The following is a 17,936-nucleotide window of genomic DNA, read 5'->3' as shown; positions in this document are numbered from 1 at the left end:
GGTATTCTCATCCTAATTTACTTTTATCTTGTTGTGGGTTACCCATTCCATTAAGAAATATATCCTACAGATTATTCCTGTATATCACAAAGACATTTAACTGTTTCAGTTAGCATGTCCCACTTCCAAATTCACCCCTAATCACTTTAAGATGTATAATTTCTCCTTTCTGCCCCAGAGCCCTCAATTGAGTATCTCCTAAAAACAATGCCTCATCCCTATTATTTTAGTGAAAATAAAGTAGAGTTACTCCACATAGTGTACAATCTTCTCTCCATGAAACCAGCACCATCTAAAAAAAACTAACAAGAGAATTCAGCAGCACAGTTCTGCTCTTTCAGTCTCACCCTCCTTGGCATTGGCAGGGAGTGGATAGACTCTTATAAGATGTCAGAAACTTCTTATAGAGGCACCTGCATCACAGCAGAGTTATTTATTGCAATAAATAGAGAATTGTGGATGGAAGGTGGCTAGAGGAAGATTATCAAAATAGTCCCATGAGATATTAATTTAAATACTATTTACACACAGTGTCACAAAAAGAAATAACTTGGAACTAAAACCATGGCAAATTTGCTTTTCTTAATACCCTAAAATCCTTTTAATTAATCACACATTCATGCCTGAGAGCAGCTGAATCCTTACTGTTCAACACAAACACTTGATGAGATTTTCTTTATATGTGATTGTTCCTGATACTTGGTTTGGGTTTTTTTTTTTTTTTTTTTTTTAGGTGAATCCTTTTGAAATATGATTCTCTACTTTTCTCTGAGAAGTTGAGTGTTGGAAACCATCTCCTTCATTACCATTGTAATAGATTCCCATTATTATGATATTGTTTCAGAACATTGCGATGTTGTAGATTTTTTGAGAGGTGTACTGCCATATATGACAGTCTGAGTTAGTGTGGCCTCAGTAAAGTTTTTTTTTTTTTTCAGATTTTCTCCTCTTTTCTTCCTGTAAAGCTGTTGCCTATATCTTTTGCCCACTCTTTTCAAAATTTTACTGTATCTTTCTTCCTCTCTTTTGAATGTTTCAATGGTAAAATATTGCAGGCATCCAAATGCCTAATACAATGACTGGTATAGAGAAGGCATTTAACCTATACTTGATCAATGTAGAATGAATGGACAGGGACTTCTGCTGTCTGACAAGATGCAGTAAGAGGATTAGAATTTACCTTTCCATCTAAAACAATGAAAATAATTAGACAAAATATATGCAGCAACGATTTCCAAGATATTTAGTATCTAGCAATGAAGGACCATGATCTCTTAGAGACAAAAAAATAATAAATAAACTAGGTCCTATAACTGCTGCAGCTGATTGCTTTGAGATAATTTGTAGACCGTGGTAAATGCAGAGGAAACCCAGATAGAGTCTGTGAACTACCTGAGTTAAAAAATTATTGCTGAGAATTCCAGGAGACCAAAGTATCTAGAGTTCATGGCACTGGAGAAGAGACAGATGCACAAGAAAGGTACTACTCAGGCTTTGGCTGTCCTCACCATCCTTCCTATTTATAGTACATTTAGAATCCTCCCTGCCAAGCTGACACCCCCTGCCATGTTCCCATGTAATCATTTTTATGTTGTCTTGTCTGTGCATCACTTGCCAGGAAACAACTTGCAGGGATGTTCTCCTCATATGATCAGGTTCTCACACCCTTCTCTGGTGATGCCCACTACCAACGCCATACACGCCAGTATAGATGTCTACATTGCCGCACTTCAACTGTTTGTTTTAGGACTAAATAATTCAGAATGGAAAGGAAAACTAAAGGGGTAGGTAGACTGAAGAGAAACAAATGCAGAATAGGGAGGTGAAGAGTCAGCTGCGTTCACATTAAATTCAATATGTTTAATTTTTCTGCCCAATTATCTGTGAGGTTGATTTTTAAAATTACAAAATCCTCAAAATTAATATATTTTTTCTATATTGTCTTGAGCAAAGCATAAGCTTTCATTTTGTCTTTATTAATCAAATTTATAATATTTTCAAAGTTAGGCCTTCTGTATAAAGAGTTTACAATAGATATAAAACTGTACTTCAATACACCTCATATTTTTCTAGTTAACTTCTCTAATGAAAATATTTATTTATATTGATTGCAAAAACATCCTCTCCATGAGTCTTTGTCCCAAGTTCCTTGATAAACATAATATCTATTCTGTGTTGCTATGCATGTATGCTTGAATATCTCCATCATTCCTGTTCTGATCTGCTTTGAGGGGTGGTTATTTTGTCCATGTTTTGATGTCTTCACATGGATAAGACATTCTTGAAGTAGAGAATATTTATGTTTTATATTTGAATCTTTCTTTAGCATAGTACTATACACAGAGTGACCTTTAATACATTTTCATTAATTTATTTAATTACTGTATACATTGACAATTCATTTCTTTTGTTGCTTTATCTGTTACCTACCTTTTTCCTTTCTCCAGGAATATTATGGAAGTTTGAGTCGAAAAGGAAATGAAGGAGGAGGAAAGAAATGAGCTAATATGAAAATACATGATAGAAGAAAAAATATGAGCAAATGTTAGGGTAGGTGGGAGGGAATAGTGGGAGCTATAGTTCATGTGTGTGAACAATGAGTGGATACTATCTCCTAAGTTAGAATAAAGCAATATGAGTGCTCACTTCGCACATTGCCTGTTTAACTGAAATACATGCCTATTGTAACCTGTAAAGTGAAATCATGGTTCTAATATATGCAATATTCAGTTAATACAGCACTGTGAAAAGCAAAGACTACCTGCACTTTTACTGTATTTATCTCCAAGTATACTATTGAAGAAAGAAAAAAGGCACTCCTTTGTGAAGACTTCATTTTAAAGTATAAGGATAATCATTATCACTGATTCAGTGGTGTTAATCTCCTAAAAAGGCCACAACAATATTCCACATCTGTATTTCTGGAGCTCCAGGAATGATAATGTGATAAATTACTATAATGAATCAGATATAATGAATCAGAAAAGGAAAACTCTCTGATGTGCAAGAGCCTGCTAGAGACTTCATGCTTGATGTCAAATCAATAATTGAACATTATACCTAGACCATATTTGAAATCCATTAAACTTTATAATTATTGTTGTTACCATCACCATAATAACCAGTGGCAATAACCCTACAAAACCATGATAACTTTCATGTCAATTAAGTCTCTCTGGCTTATTGGTGAATCAAGAGTGATCACCAATTCTTTTGTAAAGCAATTACTTTCCTACAATGCCAAAGTTCACACTTACCCTGATAAAATAACTGTAGTTCTTCATTTTCTCTCTCTCTCTCTCTCTCTCTCTCTCTCTCTCTCTCTCTCTCTCTCTCTCTTTCCTTTCTTTATTCCATTCCAAGGTCTAGTATTGGAGCACAGAGTAAAAGATGACCTCTTCAAAGCAGAGCAACCCTGGAGACATCTGGTACACCATGCTTGGTATCTCAGGAATGAAAGATGCACACGCATGAATCTCCATCCCATCTGTTTATCCCCTGTACATAGCAGCTGTTGTTGGCAATACCTTCTTATTATTATTCATCTTTACTGAGGGGAAGTCTTTATGAACCCGTGTACCTTTTTCTCTCCACGTTGGCCCTAGCAGATATCCTTCTCTCCATAGTCACCACACCAAAGGTGCTAGCAATCTTCTAGTTCAATGCGGAGGGTATTTCTTTCAGTGGTTGTGTGTCTCAGATGCTTTTCCTACACTTCATTTTTATGGCAGAGTCTGCCATATTGCCGGCCATGGGATTTGACCATTATATGGCTATCTGTTATCCACTAAGATATACTGCCCTTCTGACTACCACAGTCAGTGGAAAAATGGGTATCACATCTGTGACTAGGAGTTTCTTCATCTGGCCTGTGATAGCATCAAAATCAGCATCTACCAGGGAGTGATTGTGGCCTTGTTTTTCACATGCCTGGATGTGGTGCTTATCATCATCTCCTATGTCCTTATACTTTGTTCTGTGTTTAGAATTCCTTCCCAAGGTGCTCATCTCAAGGTTCTGGGTACTTGTGGCTCCCATGTGTGTGTCATCCTTCTATGCACCAGCTTTCTTTTCCTTCTTTGCCGACCAGTTTGGGGGCCACAGTATACCACTCCATATACATATCCTTCTTGCAAATCTTTATGTGGTGGTAACACCCACTCTCAACTCCATCATTTATGGAGTTAAGTCCAAACAAATTCAAGAGAGAGAGTTATCCAGGTCTCTTCCTTGAACAAGACATTTTACTGATATAGACTAAAGAGCTTAGTCCTTCATTTTTAAAAATTTTTAATGTAACTCTACAACTCAAGAGAACCTAATGACAGTAACAGAATGTTTTTGAGTGAATGAGTCAACATTACAGTCTTACTGTTTATGTTGCTTTTGTTCATGACAATATTAGAGGAAGGACACCTTATTTGCTGTGTGATATTCAGCCTTGTTACAACAGGCTTAAAGTATAATAATTCAACAGCTAATTTCAATTTTTTATTGACACAGAAAAAAAGGCTACCTAAAGATACAGCCCATTCTCGCACATTAGAAAAATCAGCAAAAAAAAAAATCCCAAATTAACCTAACAGAATTTAAGCTTATTTTCCTATAATATTACATCTAAAATTCACAGAAAATATACTCATATATTTAGTATCATAATCTAACAATTGAACATTTGCGCTCTGACTTCAAGTTTTGAATTCCAGATGTCTAAATTTGTCAAGAATATTTATTCTTTCCTAGCTTTTGTATATTTATACTTGTAATGGTCATGAAATATTATCTACCTTACAAAGTTGTTAAAAAGATTAAGTAAGATGATCAATGCAAAGTTCCTAAAACAGAGCTTAACATAAAATGAAAATCAAATAATGCTGCTTATTGTCATTATTAGCAGTTATATAACCAGGCTGCATCTCACAAACACTGGACCAGCAGGAGAGAGAAAGAGAGAGGCCTCTTTATTTCTTCCTTCCTATTTATAAGGTTATGGAATATAATGATTTTAGGTAATCTTGGGACACGAAACCAATTTAGTTTCTTAGTGGGGAGCCAGAAGAAAGATTTCATCAGAGATAGAGTTCAATATTGTTAGCAGACATGTTAATTAAAGCTGTTGAAATGGATGATAAATTCATACATGATCCCTTAATAAATGTAAAAGTAGCAATTGTATTCTTGGTCATTGTATGATAGCACAATGAATTGCATTTTTTATACCATAGAAACAATAATTATTACTGTTTTTGGCAATAGTAAAAGGTATTCATCAGGAAATCAAAGCCACAATGAGATGCCAGAGAACACAATAAAAGAATAATTAATAATTAAGTAATAAAAGTATTTTGCATGTTTACTTGTACAAGTATGCACACAAACTCACAAATGCATGTTTAGATGCTCATAACATTGATGACAGCGAAGTACTAAAGCATCATAAATGCCCAGGTTGAGTATATTAAAATACATCCAAAAAATAAAGTAGTGCAATTTTTACAGAATAAGTTACAATTAAGTGCTTATATGGAGATAAAAGTATTTTGAAAATAAATTAGAGGTTGCAGAATGATACATATTATGTTATCTCAATTATATAGGTGTATAGTTATTCATATATAGACCCACATATACATATTAGCATAGAAATTAGGAAAGAATATTTAAAAATCTGCAATATTGTGTAAATGTTTAAATGTAACATTTTAATTAAAAATAAATTTAATAATATGAAAACATATCTATCATTTCTTTCCTTTTCAAAATGAGATGTATATTATTATTTTTAATCTTATTCTACTTGTCTTATGGATAATTCTGTTGTTTTCTTTATATAACATATAATCTTACATCCAAGTTATTATAATATGTAAAATCTTGCATAATAACTAATTAAGTAATTATTCAGGCTTTCACTGACCCCTGAAATTATTTTGTAAGTTTTTATTCTAATTTTTCATTATCAGATGAAGGATATTTTCAGGGCATTTTTGTGAGAGGGTTGCCAGAGAACAATATTATGCCTGCTTGAAATTTTTTTTTTTTTTTTTTTTTTGAGACGGAGTCTCGCTTTGTCGCCCAGGCTGTAGTGCAGTGACGCAATCTCTGCTCACCACAAGCTCTGCCTCCCGGGTTCACGCCATTCTCCTGTCTCAGCCTCCTGTAGCCAGTCTCCTGTAGCTGGGACTGCAGGCGCCCGCCACCACCGTGGCTGGCTAATTTTTTGTGTTTTTTTTAGTAGAGGCGGGGTTTCACCGTGTTAGCCAGGATGTTCTCTAACTCCTGACCTTGTGATCCACCCGCCTCAGCCTGAAAATGTTTATTATTAGCTCATTGTCAAACATGAGCAATGAAAACACTTATATGGCATAGAACTATTTGTTCATGATCTGTTTTTTCAAAATTCTAGGTATGTATTTTTCAAAAAATATTAACTAATACTTTAAATGGCAGAATTAATTAAAGTGTACCTGTTATAATCTGAACACTAAGGTCACATAATCCTGCCAATCATTTGGAATTCATAGTGTTTTGAAAACCGATCTTCTCTGATCCCAACTATTTATATCTCTTGTTCTATCCTAATGCACTATTTGTTTCCTCTAGAGAACTGGTCAAAATGTGTAATTATTTTATAAATTTTATTGTTTATTGTCTTCCTCCACCTTTTCCATCACCCTCAAAAGGTAAACACTATAGAGTTGCCCCTTGGTGTCTGCACGGAATGGGTACCAGGATCTTACACACACACCAAAATCCATGGGTACTCAAGTCCCTGATACAACATGGCCTGGTGTTTGCATATAGCCTATGCACTTACTCTTGTAAACTTTAAATCATCTCCAGATTACTTTCTAATAACTGAAGTCTCTACAGATGCAATTTATTTTTATTTTCCAAATAATACTGAGTTTCCCGTTTGCTGATTACCATTGTGGAAATTTCCCATGTTTCAAATTCTTGGAGATGTCTTCCTGTGGGGAAGGCATTCCATGAGCTCTGATCACCCACTCATACATTAGGTCAGAGATTTAACTTCTCGCCAGGTGGTCAGCCACACACATTGAAAACAAAAGCATTTCACAAGCACAGGCCCTCTGCAGCCACAGATCAGCTTAAGTTATAGCTTTGGGTGGGCACTACAACATTGACTTACAGGGCAGGAGAAAAGTTACAGGAACTTCCCTTTACATCAAGATACTGTGTCAGCAGATTTAGGATCTCCAATTATCTTGGTATCTTAATGCCCAGACCCAGAATCTCATGGACATTATTCTTGAAGATCAAGTTAAATAGATAAAGCATGGATCACAGTCAAAGATCCTGTTTATCTGGCACAGTATGAACCCTCTGGATGTTATCTCCAAATCTATAAAATCCAAAAGTGACTCTTCAGTGATCTTCTAGGTTTGTAGAGGGGCTAAAGAAACCTTTAAAAAAGATGATTCAGGCTGGGCATGGTGGCACACGCCTGTAATCCCAGCACTTTGGGAGGCCGAGGCGGGTGGGTCACGAGGTCAAGAGGTCAAGGCCATCCTGGCCAACATGGTGAAAACCCGTCTCCACTAAAAGTACAAAAATTAGCCAGGCGTGGTGGTGGGTGCCTGTAGTCCCAGCTACTCGGGAGACTGAGGCAGGAGAATCACTTGAACCCGGGAGACAGAGATTGCAGTGAGCCAAGATCGCGCCACTGAACTCCAGCCTGGCGACAGTGAGATGCTGTCTCAAAAAAAAAAAAAAAAAAAAAACATAGGTAAGATAATACATCAAAACAAGGATGTAAGGGTACTTTAGTTAAAATGAGATGCTCAGTTTAAAGAAATAGACTGCTAGCTATTAAAGCAATAATTCTCAAGAAAGGTGGTACAAAGTCTGACTGCATGCCATTAAAATGATGGATTTGGCATAGTAAAGGGCAAAATGACTTCACAATCATAGACACAGGGAGACATGTGAGAGTCAATGATTGAAGGACAGAATCAGTCAGGTACCACCAAAGTGAATCTATCAGGTTTATCATTCCAAGATCAAATATCAGCCTGAGAAAGGTTGGCAAGGATTCAGAAAAAAACTGGAATTCTCCAAGGCACAAGGTCAGTCAATGTATCCTGGGACTATGTAAGGGTAATTTAGAGACCTAGATGACTCAGAATCATCTCCTTTCCTTGCTTAGGAGTCTCAATAAAACATTCAATGAATTGTTCTAGATATCTGGATATAATGTTACTTAAAATGAACTTTAGAATGTGCATCAGACATATCAGAAGGAAATTATGGAAATGCAGAAAATAGGCTATTATTGAAGAATCAAAAAAGGAGTAATTATTGTTGGAGATTACAAAACAAAATAATGACTAGAATTTGTAGAAACATAATAGAACTTAAAATGGAAAAATGTGGGATTTCAAATAATTTTATTGAGTGCAATATAATATAATTAATCAGGAAACACATTTGGCATTAAACATTAGCACAAAATATAGTCTATGACTAACGGGGCAATCTGTGGACTCAGACTGCCAATAATCAAATCTCTGCTCCACTTCTTCTTATTACAAAACCTTAAGGAAGTCATTTTATCTATGTGACCACTGATTTTTTACTGAAGAATTATAAATAAAGCATTTATGGTGGTGCCTGGAACATAAGTGGTGTAGAATAATAGAACTTATTCCTTCTATCCAGCTGTAATATCCAGCTGGATATCCTTCTATACAGCTGTAATTTTGTACTTCTTAAAAAAAAATCTCTCCTTCTTTCCCCTTTTCTCTATTAGTCCCAGCCTCTAGTATCATCTGCTATATTTTTTGCATCTAAGAGATCATTTTTATAGATTCTACATATGAATGAGAACATGTGGTATTTGTGAAGCCTTCCCCAGCCTCCAAGGACACAGTAAATCCTTTCCTCCCAAGACACTTTACTTTTATCCTCCTAAAAGATTAATTATGTAGGGGTACAACTATTTTTCAATGTGTGTCTCTCCACTATATTGTAAACACTTTGTGGTTGAAAGATATTTTATGTTTTTATGCATCTAAATACAGTACCTGATGTAAGTAGATCCTTCATATCTGTTTATCGAACACACACATAAATTATTTATAGTAAATTCTATGGCCCCTTCAATAATACTGTTTTTTAAAGTTATGGAGCACATTCTGGTTTAGAAGTCTTTATTAATGTGTAAATCACTGCACATCACTTCCATTGTAGAATAATTGAGACTCTCCATATGTCTCTGGAATCAAGAATGGAGGTTGCTCAAAATATTGAAAATGGAAGTACCATATGACCCAGCAATTCTACAGCTGGATTTATATCTAGCATAATGAAATATGAATTTGAAAGAGATGTTTGCATTCTCATGTTCGTTGCAGCATTATTCCCAATAGCTGAGATATAAACAAACAATCTAAGTGTCCATTAACAGATGAGTAGATGAAGAAATTACAGTATCTTTATACAATGGATTATTATTCACCTTAAAAAGAAAGAAATCTTGCCATTTGTCACAACATGAATAAAACTGCAAGACATTATGCTAAGTTAAAAAGGTCAGACAAAGAAAGACAAATGTTGTATGCTATCACTTATGTAAAATCTAAAATACCAAACTTAGAGAAACAGAGGGTAGAGTGGTAGTTGCCAGGGCTTGAGGGGTGAAGGAAATGGGAGATATTGGTCAAAGTTGAAGATTTTCAATTATAAGATGAATACATTCTAGATATTTAAGGTACAGTGAGGTAAGTATAGTTAATAATTACACATTATATACTGGAAATTTGCTAAATGAGTAGACCTAAAAATTCTCACACTACACACACACACACACACATACACACACAAACTACTACATGGGATGAAGGATGTGTTAATTAGCACAATTGTTGAAATCATTATGCACAGTATACTTGTGACAAAATACCACTTTGTATGTCTTAGATAGAAACAATTGTTTTAATTGCCAAGCCTCAATAAAGCTAAAAATACTGCTGAAACAATTGGACATTCGTATGCAAAAAAAAAATGTTAATCTAGATACAGACTACATACTATTTCCAAAGTAAATCACAGATCTAAATACAAATCATTAAGATAGAAAACATGGGAAACAATATGCATGATTTTGGGCTTGGGTGTTGAATTCAGTCAGGTATATTTTTCTCCAGCAACTAAAAGACTACTATAGTATATGTGTGTGTGTATATGTGTTTGTGTGTGTGTATATATATGTATACATGTATATATATAAGCATATGTACACACACATATACCTATGTGTATGTATATTTGTGTATACATATATTTATATACATATATTCACACACATATACATGTATATACATATATATACACACACATATATTTTAATCTCTCTGTATGGTATGCTACATTGACTGACATTTGAATGTTAAAAATAACTGGGTTATGTTTGCTGAAATTTTTAGTGTGTGTATATATATATGTATATATTTATGCTTTAAGTTCGGGGATATATGTGCGGAACATTCACGTTTGTTACATAGGTATACATGTGCCATGCTGGTTTGCTGCACCTATCAACTTGTCATCTACAATAATTATTTCTCCTAATGCTATTCCTCCCAATGCCTCCCACCCACTCGAAAGGCCCCAGTGTGTGATGTTCCCCTCCCTGTGCCCATATGTTCTCATTGTTAATCTCCTACTTATGAGTGAGAACATGTGGTGTTTGGTTTTCTGTTCCTGTATTAGTTTGCTGAGAATGATGGTTTCCAGCTTCATCCATGTCCCTGCAAAGGACATGAACTCATTCTTTTCTATGGCTGCATAGTATTCCATGGTGTATATGTGCCACATTTTGTTTATCCAGTCTACCATTGATGGACATTTGGATTGGTTCCAAGTCTTTGCGATTGTGAATAGTGCTGCAATAAACGTACATGTGCATGTGTCTTTACAGTAGAAAGATTTTCTGTCCTTGTGATAGTTTGCTCAGAATGATGGTTTCCAGCTTCATCCATGTCCCTACAAAGGACATGAACTCATCATTTTTTATGGCTGCATAGTATTCCATGGTGTATATGTGCCACATTTTCTTAATCCAATCTATCATTGATGGTTATTTGGGTTGGTTCCAAGTCTTTGCTATTGGGAATGGTGTTGCAATAAAAATATGTGTGCATCTGTCTTCATAGCAGCATGATTTATAATCCTTTGGGTATATACCCAGTAATGGGATTGCTGGGTCAAATGGTATTTCTGGTTCTAGATCCCTGAGGAATCACCACACTGTCTTCAACAATGGTTGAAATAGTTTACACTCAAAACATCAGTGGAAAAGCATTCCTATTTCTCAACATCCTCTCCAGCACCTGTTGCTTCCTGACTTTCTAATGATCGCCATTCTAGCTGTTGTGAGATGGTACCTCATTTTGGTTTTGATTTGCATTTCTCTGATGACCAGTGATGATGAGCATTTTTTCTTGTGACTGTTGGCTGCATAAATGTCTTCTTTTGACAGTGTTTGCTCTTGCTTGTCCAGTTCTTTTAATTGTGATGTTAGGGTATCAATTTTAGATCTTTCCTGCTTTCTCTTGTGGTCATTTAGTGCTATAAATTTCCCTCTACACACTGCTTTGAATGTGTCTCAGAGATTCTGGTATGTTGCATCTTTGTTCTCATTGGTTTCAAAGAACATCTTTATTTCTGCCTTCATATCGTTATGTACCCAGTAATCATTCAGGAGCAGGTTGTTCAGTTTCCATGTACTTGAACAGTTTTGAGTGAGTTTCTTAATCCTGAGTTCTAGTTTGATTGCACTGTGGTCTGAGAGACAGTATGTTATAATTTCTGTTCCTTTACACTTGCTGAGTGCTTTCCTTTCAACTATGTGGTCAATTTTGGAATAAGTGTGATATGGTGCTGAGAAGAATGTATATTCTGTTGATTTGGGGTGGAGAGTTCTGTAGATGTCTATCAGGTCTGCTTGGTGCAGAGCTGAGTTGAAGTCCTAGATATCCTTGTTGACCTTCTGTCTCATTGATCTTTCTAATATTGGCAGTGGGGTGTTAAAGTCTCCCATTATTATTGTGGGAGAGTCTAAATCTCTTTGTAGGTCTCTAAGGACTTGCTTTATGAATCTAGGTGCTCCTGTATTGGGTACATATATATTTAGGATAGTTAGCTGTTCTTGTTGGATTGATCCCTTTACTATTATGTAATGGCCTTGTCTCTTTTGATCTTTGTTGGTTTAAAGTCTGTTTTATCAGAGACTAGGATTGTAACCCCTGCTTTCTTTCTTTTCTTTCTTTCTTTCTTTTTTTTTTTTTTTTTTTTGCTTTCCATTTGCTTGGTAGATCTTCCTCCATCCCTTTTTTTTAAGTCTATGTGTATCTCTGTATGTGAAATGGGTCTCCTGAATACAGCACACCGATAGGTCATGACTCTTTACCCAATTTGCCAGTCTGTGTCTTTTAATTGGGGCATTTAGCCCATTTACATTTAAGGTTAATATTGTTATGTGTGAATTTGATCCTGTCATTATGATTTTAGCTGATTATTTTGCTTGTTAGTTGATGCAGCTTCTTCCTAGCATCAGTAGTCTTTACAATTTGGCATGTTTTTGCAATGGCTGGAACCAGTTGTTCCTTTCTATGTTTAGTGCTTCCTTCAGGAACTCTTGTAAGGCAGGCCTGTTGATGATAAAATCTCTCAGCATTTGCTTGTCTGTAAAGAATTTTATTTCTCCTTCACTTATGAAGCTTAGTTTGGCTGGATGTGAATTTCTGGGTTGAAAATTCTTTCCTTTAAGGATGATGAATATTGGCCCCCACTCTCTTCTGGCTTGTGGAGTTTCTTCCAAGTCATCAGCTCTTAGTCTGATGGGCTTCTCTTTGCAGGTAACCCGACCTTTCTCTCTGGCTGCCCTTAACATTTTTTCCTTCATTTCAACTTCGGTGAATATGACAATTATATGTCTCGGGGTTGCTCTTCTTGAGGAGTATCTTTGTGGTGTTCTCTGTATTTCCTGAATTTGAATGTTGGCCTGCCTGGATAGGTTGGGGAAGTTCTCCTGAATAATATCCTGAAGAGTGTTTTCCAACTTGGTTCCATCCTCCCTGTCACTTTCAGGTACACCAATCAGATGTAGATTTGGTCTTTTCACATAGTCCCATATTTCTTGGAAGCTTTGTTCATTTCTTTTTACTCTTTTTTCTCTAAGTTTCTCTTCTCACTTCATTTCATTGATTTGATCTTCAATCACTGATACTCTTTCTTCCACTTGATCAAATCGGCTACTGAAGCTTGTGCATGCATCAGGTAGTTCTCATGCCATGGTTTTCAGCTCCATCAGGTCATTTAAGGTCTTCTCTACACTGTTTGTTCTAGTTAGTCATTTATCTAATCTTTTTTCAATGTTTTTAGCTTCCTTGCAATGGATTCGAACATCCTCCCTTTGCTAAGAGAAGTTTTTTATTACTGACTTTCTGAGGCCTACTTCTGTCAACTCATCAAAGTCATTCTCCTTCCAGCTTTGTTCCATTGCTGACGAGGAGCAGGTATACTTTGGAGGAGAAGGTGAGCTCTGGTTTTTAGGATTTTCAGCTTTTCTGCTCTGGTTTCTCCCCAATCTTTGTTGTTTTATCTATCTTTGATTTTTGATGATGGTGACCTACAGATGGGGTTTTGGTGTGGATGTCCTTTTTGTCATTGGTGATGCTATTCCTTTCTATTTGTTAGCTTTCCTTCTAACAGTCAGGTCCCTCAGCTGCAGGTATTGGGGTTTGCTGGAGGTCCACTCCAGACCCTGTTTGCCTGGGTATCACCAGCAAATATTGTAGAACAGAAAATATTGCAGAACAGCAAATATTGGAAAACAGCAAATATTGCTGCCTGATCCTTCTTCTGGAAACTTCATCTCAGCAAGGCACTGGCTGTATGAGGTGTCAGTTGGCCCTACTGGGAGGTGTCTCCAAGTTAGGCTTCACTGGGGTCAGGGACCCACTTAAGAAGGCAGTCTGTCTGTTCTCAGAGCTCAATCACTGTGCTAGGAGAACCACTGCTCTCTTCAGAGCTGTCAGAGAGGGACGTTTAAGTCTGCAGAAGTTTCTGCTGCCTTTTGTTCAGCTATGCCCACATACCCTGGTAATTAAAATAAAAGCTGAAAAAGGAACATCTGGAGTTGTTTCGTGGACATCATGCTTGATCTGAGAGCTGAATATTAAACATGGGAGCAGGTAGTTTTGAGAATTAAAGGGCAGTTATATGTAAAAGAAAATAATCACGGATTCCAAATAAATGCTACCAGTGTTGTTCAGATTAGCTCTTGGAAGGACTAAAACTTGGAAGTTTTACTTGTTTTCATGTTACTTGAAATTGAATTATAAATCTCTGAATATAATGGAAATGCTTTCCTAGAATTGATTCTGACTTCTTCCCACCATGAATGGATTCAATTCTCTCTCTCTCTTTCTCTCTCTCTTTCTCTTGCTCACACACACACACACACACACACGTGTGTGTGATACTATAGGAGAGCATCCCTTGACCTGTTTGTTATTAACTCAAGCTTGAAGGAAAACAGAAGACTGAAATTTCTTCTGTGAAAATTCTATGTAACAAGTAATAAGAATCATTAATATTCAGGGAGTAGAGACCAAGAAGTTTTAGATTTATTTTTATACATCTTATTTTCATGCCGACATTTTTTAAAGGCAGATGGATTAAATAGGGTTCACGATAGGGAATAAAATTTATCAATCTTTCATTCCTCGAGAGAATTGGTTCATACTGTTGCCCAACTGCTGATGCTATATTTGTCTCATTAAAAATGGTTTATTTATAACTGCATGTATCGCTATACCAGCATGAGTAGGTGCATGCACATGAGAAGATTGGAAAATTAAACTCATGAGTATGTGTTCTTCTAGGTTCCTCTGAGATGCAGATAGAGAAATGGTTAGATGGAATCTAAGGAGAATATGGTAACTAAATATTTAATTCTGCATAAGGAGTTATTCTGAGCAGAAATTCTTAAAGAAAAATAATAACCCAATTGTCAGGATTTGACTTAGGATACCAGTTTCTCTTGGCCTAGTAAGCATTTTCAGCTTTTTTTTTTTTTTTTCCTTTTCTTGTTTTTGGTGTATCTTTTCAGATTTTTGACTAAAGCAGGTATATGGTTTGACCCTGACTCAGGAAAACATATAAAGATAATGCCAAAATGGAAACAAAGAAAGCTTAAATATCAAGATATTTAGCATGTTTCTTAGATTGGTTCCTCACATTTTCTAATTCCCCATAATCCCTTCTCCATTCTGATACACTCCAGGCAATAGAATAAATGAATTTGCAACCATATTACATTTTATGCATTTTTATGTAAAGTAGATCCAGTAAACATAACAGATTAAATTAATTCCTACAAGGATGCACTGAATAGTAATTTTCTTACATTTAAGATCCAAAGGAAGAATTTTCAGCTCTGTTAAAAACGTTAGGAATGTTTCATAGAGGAGGTGATTCTTGAGCTGAAAGTTGAATGATAAATTGGTATTTGTCAGGTGGTAAGGACATGAAAATCTAAAGAAAATATTACAAAGTCTAAGAAAAGTGTACAACTCAAAAATAGTCTTTAAAATTCTAAGATACAATTTTGTTAAGAGTGAAAATAAGTATTTTAGCAATGTTAAGATAAAGTAAAAACAATTATATGCTAAGCATTTAGTCACTGAATGTAGACTGGGTTTAAATGAATAGTAGTTATCCAGTTTTATTCCAGAGAAATACGATTTTTTTTTCCACGTGCAATTGCACAAATATCTCTTTATAGGAATCCTCAATCTACTGAGCTATGTTGTCTACATGATTAATGAAGCCACATTAAATCAAAATACTTGAAGATCATGTCCAAATCAGCTATTTTACTACTCCCTGAACTACAGTGAGTTCCCCAACCAGCTACAGTCATTCCAAAATGAAGTTATCTACTCTGTGACAGCAGAAGCAGAAAGACAAGCTGGTCTTGAGTGTATTGGAAAGGTAGAGATAGAGATAGAGATAGATAAAGATGGTAGATAGAAATGGGTACAGATGGAGATATGAGAGAGAGAGAGAGCATGAAAAGGAGAGAAAGAAAGAGAACTTAGACCTAGACCACCAGAAGTAATAAAGTGACTCTCATAAAATGAACATTTTCCCCAATCTCAACAACCATATAAGTCACTATTCATCTTCACCTTCTTGGAAGAATGAGTGATTAAGTGGAATTAAGAGTAGTTTACCTTCCCAAATTTTTCAGCGGAAGCATTTCTTACTTTATGGATCAGAAGGAACTGGGGATAAAAGGGAGAAACTCTCTGCCAACAGCAATGTGAAGAGTGAGTTTAATTCAAAGGAACTTTAAATCTGAGATACGTATTTTTCATCCACGTTTGAACTTCCTAGCTGTAAATAAAATGTAAAACAGAGAATATTAGGAGGAGATTACCGCTTATAGTATAACATAATGTGTTTAAGCATGAATATTTTGTTAGTATTGTAAAAACAAATATATTTTAAATGCTTATATTACAAGGCTTTAATGAAAAGACAATAATCAAGCACATAGAGAACATAGATCTGTCCCAGGAGGAGAGCTGTCCTTCCTGATGGGATAGGGAATGAGGAAGAGGAGTTGAGAGTTTGTATAATTGTAACTAACATTTTATGATGAAGAGAGGAGTTATAATAGACAATTTGAAGAGAGAGGTGAAGTTTAAGAGTAGAAATTCTAGGCCGGGCGTAGTGGCTCACGCCTGTAATCCCAGCACTTTGGAAGCCCAGCGAGGGCGGATCACGAGGTCAGGAGATCGAGACCATCCTGGCTAACACAGTGAAACCCCGTCTGTACTAAAAATACAAAAAAAAAAAATTAGCCAGGTGTGGTGGTGGGCACCTGCAGCCCCAGCTACTCAGGAGGCTGAGGCAGGAGAATGGCATGAACCTGGGAGGCAGAGCTTGCAGTGAGCCAAGATTGGGCTACTGTACTCCAGCCTGGGCGACAGAGCAAGACTCTGTCTCAAAAAAAAAAAAAGACTAGAAATTCTGGAACTTAGCCAGAGAATTCAGAGCTGCATAAATTGTAGTGGCAACCTTTTCAGAATTGTAGTTTTCTCTTTATCATTGAGCTTCTCTGTCAGAAAAGCTGAATGTACTGATTGAAATGTAAGATTTTTCAGGCACAGAGGGAGCATGGTTATTGTGTCAGGTATCAAAGGAGTTACTAATGTGTTTTACCATGAAAAAAAAGTAAAAGAATGTGAATCATTAAGATGAAGTACTGGCTCTGAATAAAAGAAAGAAAGAAAGAAAAAGACATGACAATATGCTGGATAGAAAAATGAGAGATTTGTCAGGATATGAAATTGTAGGTAACATGTATATATGAGTAATGTCTAATACATAATTTTCCAAGGTAAAGTGCAAGTTTATGTTGCAGTTCTGTGAAGCTAATGTGAAACATGAATGAAAGCTTTTGTTCATGGAGGGAGACATGGCTATTGTCCTCATATTAACGCATAAAGAAAAGTTGGTATATTAGTGTATCCACCAAGACATAAAAATAAGATCCAGACACAAAAATATTTGTCTCTCTTACCTTTTTGTACCCTAATTATAAAATGTGATGTGCTTTTTTATTTCTTTACTTTTTTAATTATGAAAATTCAGATGTATGTGATTTTAAAACCAGGGATCTCATTCCTCAAGTTAAATTCTACACACTGTCAGAAAATTCTAAGGAATTTGTTAGGTGACATATCAACACAGATACAAGGGGACAAAAATATTAAAATAAATGAAATGTATAGAAAAACAATGGTTTAGAAACTACATTGAGCAGTGGGTTTCTCTGGGAGAAATATAGAATAGGCTGTTTTTAGGCATTGATCAGCAGAAGGTAACTTATCTGGATG

General features: G+C 35.8%; 1 pseudogene; it reads left to right on the top strand.

Moving 5' to 3' along the window:
• The first annotated feature begins 3,390 nt into the window (after positions 1-3,390).
• On the top strand, positions 3,391-4,251 carry LOC144334579 (olfactory receptor 52Z1P-like; annotated as a pseudogene).
• The last annotated feature ends 13,685 nt before the right edge of the window (positions 4,252-17,936 follow it).

Source organism: Macaca mulatta, chromosome 14, assembly GCF_049350105.2.
Source record: "Macaca mulatta isolate MMU2019108-1 chromosome 14, T2T-MMU8v2.0, whole genome shotgun sequence".
Lineage (NCBI taxonomy): Eukaryota > Metazoa > Chordata > Mammalia > Primates > Cercopithecidae > Macaca > Macaca mulatta.
The sequence above is the reverse complement of the archived record's forward strand: the minus strand, read 5'-3'. Positions and strand labels throughout refer to the sequence as shown.